Below are 9,712 nucleotides of genomic sequence, written 5' to 3'. Positions count from 1 at the left end.
ATCTTAGAAGCTATTGGCACTTAAAAAACATTATGCAAACTGGTTGCCTTAGAAAAATTAACTACAGTTAACTTAAGGCTGGCTAAGTTAAGCTATCTTGTTTATTGTGAGTGTACAGTACATAGAATAACTTGATTGATCTGAGCCAGCAATACTAAATGAATTAGTTTATCTGATGTCAGCTGAAGTAATTCATTTAGTATTGCTTCATGATTCATTTAGGATTGACAGATATCGACATGCATGTACCCCACAAGGAGACAAAACCCATGAATAAAAAGATGCAAAACAATGACACAAAAAATACACTAAAAGGAAACAGTGTTAATGTTCACAAAGGACAAAAATGTAATAAAAAGACAAAGTATCTGTCAAAAAAACAACAAAAAAACCCATTATAAGTTGATGCAATATATACTGTAAAAAATCCATACAAAAGCAAACACAATATATTATCTGTTTTATTTATTTATTTTTATTTTATTTATTTTATAATATATATATATATATATATATATATATATATATATATATATATTTTTTTTTTTTTATTATTATAAAAAATTCCTTACTTTTAAAAATCTGCCGTGTGCCTTATTTTTACAGATTTTTTTCATTTGTTTTTATTGTGTATCAACAGATAGAAAAAAAGGTGAGACCAAAAGAAATAAAATCAGGACAGAGATGCAGAATAATAACAATTACAAGGAAAATGTCCGTAGAAAAATCCCCACCACAAGACACAAAAATGGACACGAAAGGAAAAAAAAATGGAAAAACAGAAACAAAGATACAAAAATGTCTGCGGGCATAAAAACAAGCCAAAACTATTTTAGATGCAGGAAAACTTGTTAAACAGCAGCCTCTGCTTATTCCTGAAGTAACATATTTGACTCTCACCTCTGGGGTGTCCTTTTGTGTCAGTCTGACTCATCGTGTTAGCATGAATGCTGCTAAATGACCTCTTCACATAATTTTTCACCATATAGTTTTAATGTTGTAAAAAATACATATTTTAACCCAAACTGTGTTCTTTCCCCAAACCTAACCCATCTGACAAGTGAGTAAAAACAAAGAGAACCATAAATGTCTAAACAGGATTTGTACTGTGGTTCCACTGACAGTAGACTCTAATCCCACCTCTAATCCGGACTTTGTAACTTTTATATCTCTCAGTGTTGGATATTGCTGTGACCGGGTGGATAAAGGGATGATATAACAGACGAGTAACGAGAAGACACCCGTGTCAGATGACACCAGCGTCATCTGAGAAAACTGTATCATTTCTGATACACTGGGATACAAATGTGTTGGCAATGCAAAGAGAAAAAGCACAAAAAAAAATCCACAGAGAAGCAAACTGAAAAAATAAAATAAAAATGAGAGAGCAGTGAAATCAGTGACAATAAAATGATAAAAATTATCCACAAAGAGACAAATGATGAGTACAAAAGATAAAAAGATAAAGGCAAAATTAAACTGCACTTATTATTTTTATATTCTTGACATATTTAAATCCATTATTTTACTTTACTGTACAACAAGAACCAGGTCCAGAGGTGTGAGGATACCATATATATCTTTTGCATATTAAATACATACGTTCATCTCCAAATCCAGTAAAGCCCCGTCCCCATTGAACGAAAGGTTTCTAATATCACCCTAACGTTGTTTTTCATCACCTCTAAATCAAACTATGTCATTTATATCTGAAGTCCTGAAGTAGCTATCAGCCTCATGAGCATCCAATAAGAGGCAGAGGTAGTAAAAAATGCTTTGCTCCCTCTTCTCATCCCTCATTTTCTCCTCACCTTGTTGTGTCTGAGACTTTGGGGAAGGAGGTGGTGACATACTGAAGCTGTCGTTCCCTAAGAGGAGCCCTGGCTTTGAATATTTCCCCCTTTCTCCATTAATAAAAGATAAAAAATGCAAGAGATACTTGGAATGTAATGGACACCTGCACCCGAGAGTACCGTGATATCTCTATCTATCTCACAGCCTCCCTTCAAATAGCTGTAAATGTGTCACATGTGGCTGCACATAGGCCCACACCTCAGGCCTCTCCCCGCATGTGTGGTGGAAATATGCTAAACAAAACCCATTGTCCTTCCAAGGAATGTACCTCAGAGTCTTCAGATGGTGAAATATGTGCAGACTAGCAGCGAAAGCCTCGCGTGTTGATGGTCAAGGACGCTGGTGGTGTGTAATGACATGATCTAAAGTTACCACCTGCAAATCAGGTTTAAACAACAGCCACGGTGAGTTCAAGGTAGTAATGTGGAGCTTTGAGCAAAGGTCATGGGTTCATGCAGCACAAACTGACTGCGGATGAAAATCTGTTTTTAAAAGTGTGTGCTAATGAGGAAATGAGCCTCTGGGTAAATATTAATTTGTTGCTGGTCAGCTGTTAATGAACATTAGGCTGTAGGGAATTCTGCTTTCTGCCAAATGACATTGGTAGCAAATAAAAATTGTAGAGGGCCACCTCAGAACAGCAATTATAGTCTAATTCAGCCTGAAATGTCCCAGCTGTTGTGTGTCCAATCCCACTTTGTCACTTAAACCCTCGTCTGTAATGCCTTCGTCTTTTAAGGCCTCAGGGAAAGTCGAGTGTGTCGCCTCCCTCCCTATCCCTTCGTCTCCTCATTTTTCCATCCACTCTGTGAAACTCCGGAGCTTTATAGAGCTGTTTTACCGTCCTGCTCCCTCTCTCCTTTACTGACTCGGTAAATGCTCACAGTACTATAACAATCAGCGCTCATGCTCATGAGTTTTTTTATTTCATGATCTGAGAATGTCACCTTCACCAAGGTCAGCTATTTCTCTCACCCACAACTTTAAAACCACCAGCCTAATATTATGTAAAACCCCATTGTGTTGCCAGAACAGCTCCCATCGGAGCGTGGACACAGGATCTCTGTGATGTCCTCTGTTTGTGGGTCCTTTGGGTCCTGTGATTTTGCAGGATAGACCCTCCATTGATCAGTATTGTATCAGCAAACCTCACCAATGCTCAGTCCTATTGGGATATGGATTGTTTTGGTTACACCTTGCCTCCTTGTCTTTGAGATGTCCAGATTAATGTCAGGACAAATTTTCCACTGGGCCCAGATCACCGTATTTGAATCCTCAGTGTTTTTGGGGAGGCTGAAATGACTCTAACCTTTTTTTTTAATTTTATAAACAAGCATCTCTTTTTAGTGTATGTGCTTTGATTGTCAAGATAGAAAAAAATATGATGTATCCATCCGTCCATGCATCCATCATGTCACAGTAGCAGAATGCATGCAGGGAGTTCCTGATGTCCTGATATGTAACAAAAATGTAAAATTCTTCCATAGGCATCTTGAAACACTCCCCAACTGCCTTAGATACTTGGCAGTTGCGGATAGCTGGAAAATCTGCAGAGAAAGGTATTGAGGAGGCCTCTTGATTATATTCTACATCAACTCAACTCTGAGCTTGCTTCTGATGTCTGGACTCATAACCGCATCTCCAAGGCCACCCCCACCAGAGGAAAGTTATGTTGGTTGCTTGAAGTCAGCACCTCGTTCTTTCCATGACTTCCCAAATCTTATGACCAAAGGTGAGGGACTGGAACACAGAACGAATGGTAGATTGAACTCTTTTGCTTGTGGCTCGGCTTTCTCTTCACTAAACCTCTCTTGCTGCATTAGTGCTGCATCTGCATCGATCTGCCTGTCCATTTCTTGCTCCGTCTTTAGAATCCCTCCCGTCATTTGGGACATCAACTCTCTCTGTAATCCAGATGGAAAAACCATTTTCACCATCCATTACTTTCCTGCAATAAGAAAATGTGCCCTTTGGAAATATACCAGAATTATCCTTTAAGCATCAAACAACAGAATGAAGCTTTAATAACATCAACCCCATGAGAGTGACCCATTCACTGGGTGGTTAGTTTGCACACTGCTCAGGTTGTTTGCTGCATACCTTGACTATAATTTTCTTATTTTACTTTTCTTATTCTACTGTATTATAGCAAAAATGCCCCATATAACAATCTTTAAAAAACAAAACAAAGAACACCATGTAATACAGGCAGCTCATGACTACTGATGTATGAACTATGAGCTGGCTTTTTACCTTTCAACAAAAGCTGGGTTGTAAATCCTTTATTGCTTGAGTTATTTATAGAAAATCGAACACACTCCAGAAGGCAGAAGCAAAGGTCCCCAAGCTTTGGGCTGGAGTGGCTGTGAGCTTATTTCATTTCTAAATGTGAAAAACTGACCATTTCAAGGGCTGCTTTAAGTCCTCCAAGGTGAAACTCCAGCACTCTTTGTAGTTTGGAGAAAATAATTATTGTTCAAACGGACTCTTTCAACCTGCAGCCATTGTGTGGGGTTATCTGAGAACACTTTCAAACAACATTTTAAAAAAAGGACTGAAAAGTGCTGTTTGGTGATTGTGATGAAGATCTCAGGCCTAAAAGTGGTGAAAATTCAAGCAGTTCTAGCCTTCTTGCCTGAACAGCTGCAAGCTGCTTAGCAACCCACCTCCACCACTGTTTCTGACTAAATTATTGTCATATACTTTTACTTTATTTACGCATTGTTTACTTTGGTGGTCTTGCTGGTCTTCTGCATAATCATATCAGATATGAAAGCCCCACATTCAGGCCGTCTCCAGGTCTCTTTAGTCAGTAACCTAATTGAAAACAGAAGGCATTTAGCCTCAGTGGGAGATCATAAACTGTGCAATAAGTACAAGTGTGCTCAGTTCTTCACTTTAACCTACAGGAGACCGTCTGTGGTTCATCAGTCAGACCCATATAAGGTAAAAGTAGACTACTTGAATTCACAAGTGGAAAACCATTTTTATCCTTTGAATCACTCAGTGGGTGGAGCTGTGGAACAACAACCACAACACTGGATCATCAGACCAGCAGCCTCTTAATGGAACATGCACGTAAAAAAATAAAAGTAAAGTAAAATCCTGGATTTTTTTTTACAGTCTCATGAGAAAAGAAGATAATACATTAGTAATTAAAGAAGTAGTTACTAATGAGAAAAATGTTACTTTGTTTTAGAGGCTCACAAATTTCATTCAGTCTGTTTAGTGTACAGAGTTCATGCAGGGAAGGATAACTGACCAGGCTTCTCAAGAGGTCTGAGTGGTGAGAGTGCCAGTGGGCAAAAAGGACATTTCTTTAAAAGTCCACAAAGAGATGCAAGAGAGTTACAGGGAAGCTACGGGGAAGAAGAAAACCTCAACTAAGGCACAAAATAGCAACCTGTACAGAGTACACCTCAGGGATAGGCTGCCACCCCCTGTGGCCCTCAGTGGACGAGTCGTTAAGACATGGATGGAAATACAAAGGTGAAACAGTAAAGAGAGAAACAACCACACAATAAAAAATAAATGTAAATAAATTGCCCATAAAAAGTCAGAATGAATAAAAAATGGCAACAAGACAATCACAAAAAACAACACAAGTTTGTGCGTGTTCTTCCTGAGAGACCATCGTCTCTGTCTACACTTTAGTGCGCATCAGTTCTTCCCATCTCCACACCCATATTTTTATTTTTAGTCTCTGCTAGGGCTTTGCATGATTTACAGATCACAATAGTCCTTCTGTATCTTACACTGTCTGAAACAAGCAGTTTGGGCTCCTCCACCTTGTGAATGGTTGCCCATCATAAACAGAAGGTTTGAAAAAGTGAGTGTTTAGAGCAGTGAGAAGCCCGAGCTGTTGGCTCAGAGGGATTACTATACATACACTGAACTCATTACATCAAGCTTCAGCTTTGTTATTATGTTAATATGAATATCCACGGCTGGAAATAGATATGTGAGGCAGAAAATAAGGAAAGGAGATTCTGTATGAAACAAATACACTCATGTACAGATGTTTGCACACTTCCATATGGCATGTAGACTCGTCACGGCACCACCACCAAAAACAACAGAGCGATAAATCCACCCCTACACAAACTTCCCACTGTACAGCAGCCCTGCATTATTCACACCGCTGGCAGATGCCCTTGTCCTGGATCGACCTCTGGTTCCAGTCCCACAGGCTGCAGTGGAGAACATGAAAATCTGCTTACACTGTAGCTGCAGAATGCAAACTACAGCAGACACACTGTAGACAAGGAGGATCTATCTCTGACACACACGAACGAGCACAGGAAACACACAAACACACACTCAAGCTTGCACCAAAATCTGAACAAATACACAATTTCAAACGAGTAAACACAGGCACACACACACATATACTGTAAATATATGCAGGCACAGACACGAACAACAACTTCAGGTGCTCAGGTCAACAGCAGAACTGATAAAATGACAGGCCGGTGGAAAGGTAAATGTAATTTTCATAATCCCTGCTATCAGCCAACAATGCCGTTATAATGTGCACTTTCTCTCCCATGTGCTGTTAGCTTTCCCACCACCCACCTCCATCAGCGCCACGGGGCAAAGGTACACAAACAGGCAGGTCTGAATTGGCGCTGACAGTCAAAACAAATGAGGGGGATAAATGCAGCAGCTGTTCTCGCTGCTCGATTTCGCTAAATACCCCTTTTCATAAAGGCAGCAAAAGAAAAATAATAAAGCGACACAATTAGTGAAGCACTCACTAAAAACTCTCTGTCTCTCACAGGGCTAATTATAAATGATCTGTAAAGAGACGCAGGGAGAAAAAACACAGAGAGCGAACCTGCAAAGCGAGGTCAGGCGAGGTCGCTCCATCTGCAAGTACAAGTAGTTGTTGTCAGGGAAGAGGCAGCCTCCCGGAGAGTGACCAGCCGCGGCTGAACGGCCAATGAAAATGAAAAGGAAAATATAACAGGTAATTTGGATTTAGGTAATCACTCTAACTGTCAATGGCTAATTTTGTGCTAACCCTTGAAGCCCTTTTTACTCGCTACATTAACAAAAGGTATTGTGAAGCAAGCGGCTTCTAATGTGTCTAACAATGCATTTAATGATGTGATTAAGTGGCTGAATTAGTCGGGGAAAGCTTTTTCTGCAACGTGTCAACACAAGGCCAGGCCGCACAAGTAGGAAAGATCGACACAAAGAGGAACAAACAATGAGTCATGCAGACGCTCATAAAATCCGCTTAAATCCTGATGGATGGCCACATTTCTCAGCACATTTCTGCAGGTTAATGGAAATATCAGGAGTACAAAGGACAGTGAGAATTCCGGTAAAGTCCGTGGAGCTTTCAGTCAGTTGGTCAAACATTTTCGCCTAGACTAAATGATTTGGTGGCTGGCAGAAATTTTCTTTACATGAATATGTTAATTTAGTTTAAACAGCAACACAAAAAAACAAAACACAAAAAAGAAAACCACTGGAGCAGAAAGAAAATGAATAACAATTTGCCAACATTCAACCAACACCGCTCAAAAAAGTCCACTCCAAAAATAGGATTTCTAATCCTTTTCTTCACCTTTCCAATCTTCCTTCCATGAATTTGCCTTATAAGGTGAACTCTCTGAAGTACATGATATAAACAGAACATAAATTCTGATATTGCAGAAAAGGTCAATCTCACATCTTGATCTCAGCGCAACCTGATAGGTGTAACTGTAATCGGTCCGATTTGTATCGTCTGCATAGAAAATCACCTCCACATTTGCTGTTAGTAGTTAGCAATAATTTAAGAGTTAGGTGAACTTTGGTTAGGTTAATTGAAGGCATGTGCTGATATGTTATGCACCTCAGATTTAAGAGGGCTTAGATATAAGTTAATCATTTGTGTTTCTGTGGTTGGGATGACTAAGATCCAGCTGAATGCTGGTCACATTTCCTGATTCTTTGCGCAGGTCAGGGTCTACTGAACATCCTCAGCCTGAACGCAGAGTGTGGACTGACAGGGATGCTGAACTCCCTGCTCTGTACAAGGTAGTGGGATCTAGGAGGGCATCCGCCAGACCCTGTGGGAGTTGTCGGTTTACTCAAAGGGGCAGTCAACCTGTCGCACAATTGGCCTTGTCCTTTTTGCATGTAGGACACTGGACTGTTTCACTATAATCCATTTTTTATCTAAGTACTGTAGCATTGACTATTCCACCTGATTTTAGTGCTTCTGTAATAAATGTTTTTGTTTTAAAAATGTCCCTTGTTAGCCCTCGGTTACCAGACTCTACTGCGACAGAGCATACTGTAAAAATTTCATTTAAAGATTCATTGGCCCCCTGATGAATTACCATTTATACCGACTTTTTTTCACCCAGCACCATTATCAGGCCAGACTATTTACTATTTGTCCAATATATTAGTTTATGATTCAAACCTGTAAAATCAAAAACAGGTTAGCGTCTATCCTCTGTGCGACAAAATGTGGAGTATGAATTTAACATATTTGGGGGCTTATCCGCGATCCAAAATTACAGGGAGTGCAGAATTATTAGGCAAATGAGTGTTTTGTCCACATCATCCTCTTCATGCATGTTGTCTTACTCCAAGCTGTATAGGCTCGAAAGCCTACTACCAATTAAGCATATTAGGTGATGTGCATCTCTGTAATGAGAAGGGGTGTGGTCAAATGACATCAACACCCTATATCAGGTGTGCATAATTATTGGGCAACGTCCTTTCCTTTGGCAAAATGGGTCAAAAGAAGGACTTGACAGGCTCAGAAAAGTCAAAAATAGTGAGATATCTTGCAGAGGGATGCAGCAGTCTCAAAATTGCAAAGCTTCTGAAGCATGATCATCGAACAATCAAGCGTTTAATTCAAAATAGTCAACAGGGTCGCAAGAAGCGTGTGGAAAAACCAAAGCACCAAATAGCTGCCCATGAACTGAGAAAAGTCAAGCGTGCAGCTGCCAAGATGCCACTTGCCACCAGTTTGGCCATATTTCAGAGCTGCAACATCACTGGAGTGCCCAAAAGCACAAGGTGTGCAATACTCAGAGACATGGCCAAGGTAAGAAAGGCTGAAAGACGACCACCACTGAACAAGACACACAAGCTGAAACGTCAAGACTGGGCCAAGAAATATCTCAAGACTGGTTTTTCTAAGGTTTTATGGACTGATGAAATGAGAGTGAGTCTTGATGGGCCAGATGGATGGGCCAGTGGCTGGATTGGTAAAGGGCAGAGAGCTCCAGTCCCACTCAGACGCCAGCAAGGTGGAGGTGGAGTACTGGTTTGGGCTGGTATCATCAAAGATGAGCTTGTGGGGCCTTTTCGGGTTGAGGATGGAGTCAAGCTCAACTCCCAGTCCTACTGCCAGTTTCTTGAAGACACCTTCTTCAAGCAGTGGTACAGGAAGAAGTCTGCATCCTTCAAGAAAAACATGATTTTCATGCAGGACAATGCTCCATCACACACAAGTAAACGTCTCTGAACAGTGTCTGGGAGGCTGTGGTTGCTGCTGCACGCAATGTTGATGGTGAACAGATCAAAACACTGACAGAATCCATGGATGGCAGGCTTTTAAGTGTCCTTGCAAAGAAAGGTGGCTATATTGGTCGCTGATTTGTTTTTGTTTTAAATGTCAGAAATGTATATTTGTGAATGTGGAGATGTTATATTGGTTTCACTGGTAAAAATCAATAATTGAAATGGGTATATATTTGTTTTTTGTTAAGTTGCCTAATAATTATGCACAGTAATAGTCACCTGCACACACAGATATCCCCCTAAAATAGCTCAAACTAAAAACAAACTAAAAACTACTTCCAAAAACATTCAGCTTTGATATTAATGAGTTTTTTGGGTTCAT

The sequence above is a fragment of the Maylandia zebra genome, linkage group LG16 (genome assembly GCF_041146795.1).
Source record: "Maylandia zebra isolate NMK-2024a linkage group LG16, Mzebra_GT3a, whole genome shotgun sequence".
Classification (NCBI taxonomy): domain Eukaryota; kingdom Metazoa; phylum Chordata; class Actinopteri; order Cichliformes; family Cichlidae; genus Maylandia; species Maylandia zebra.
Note: the sequence above shows the minus strand (reverse complement) of the source record.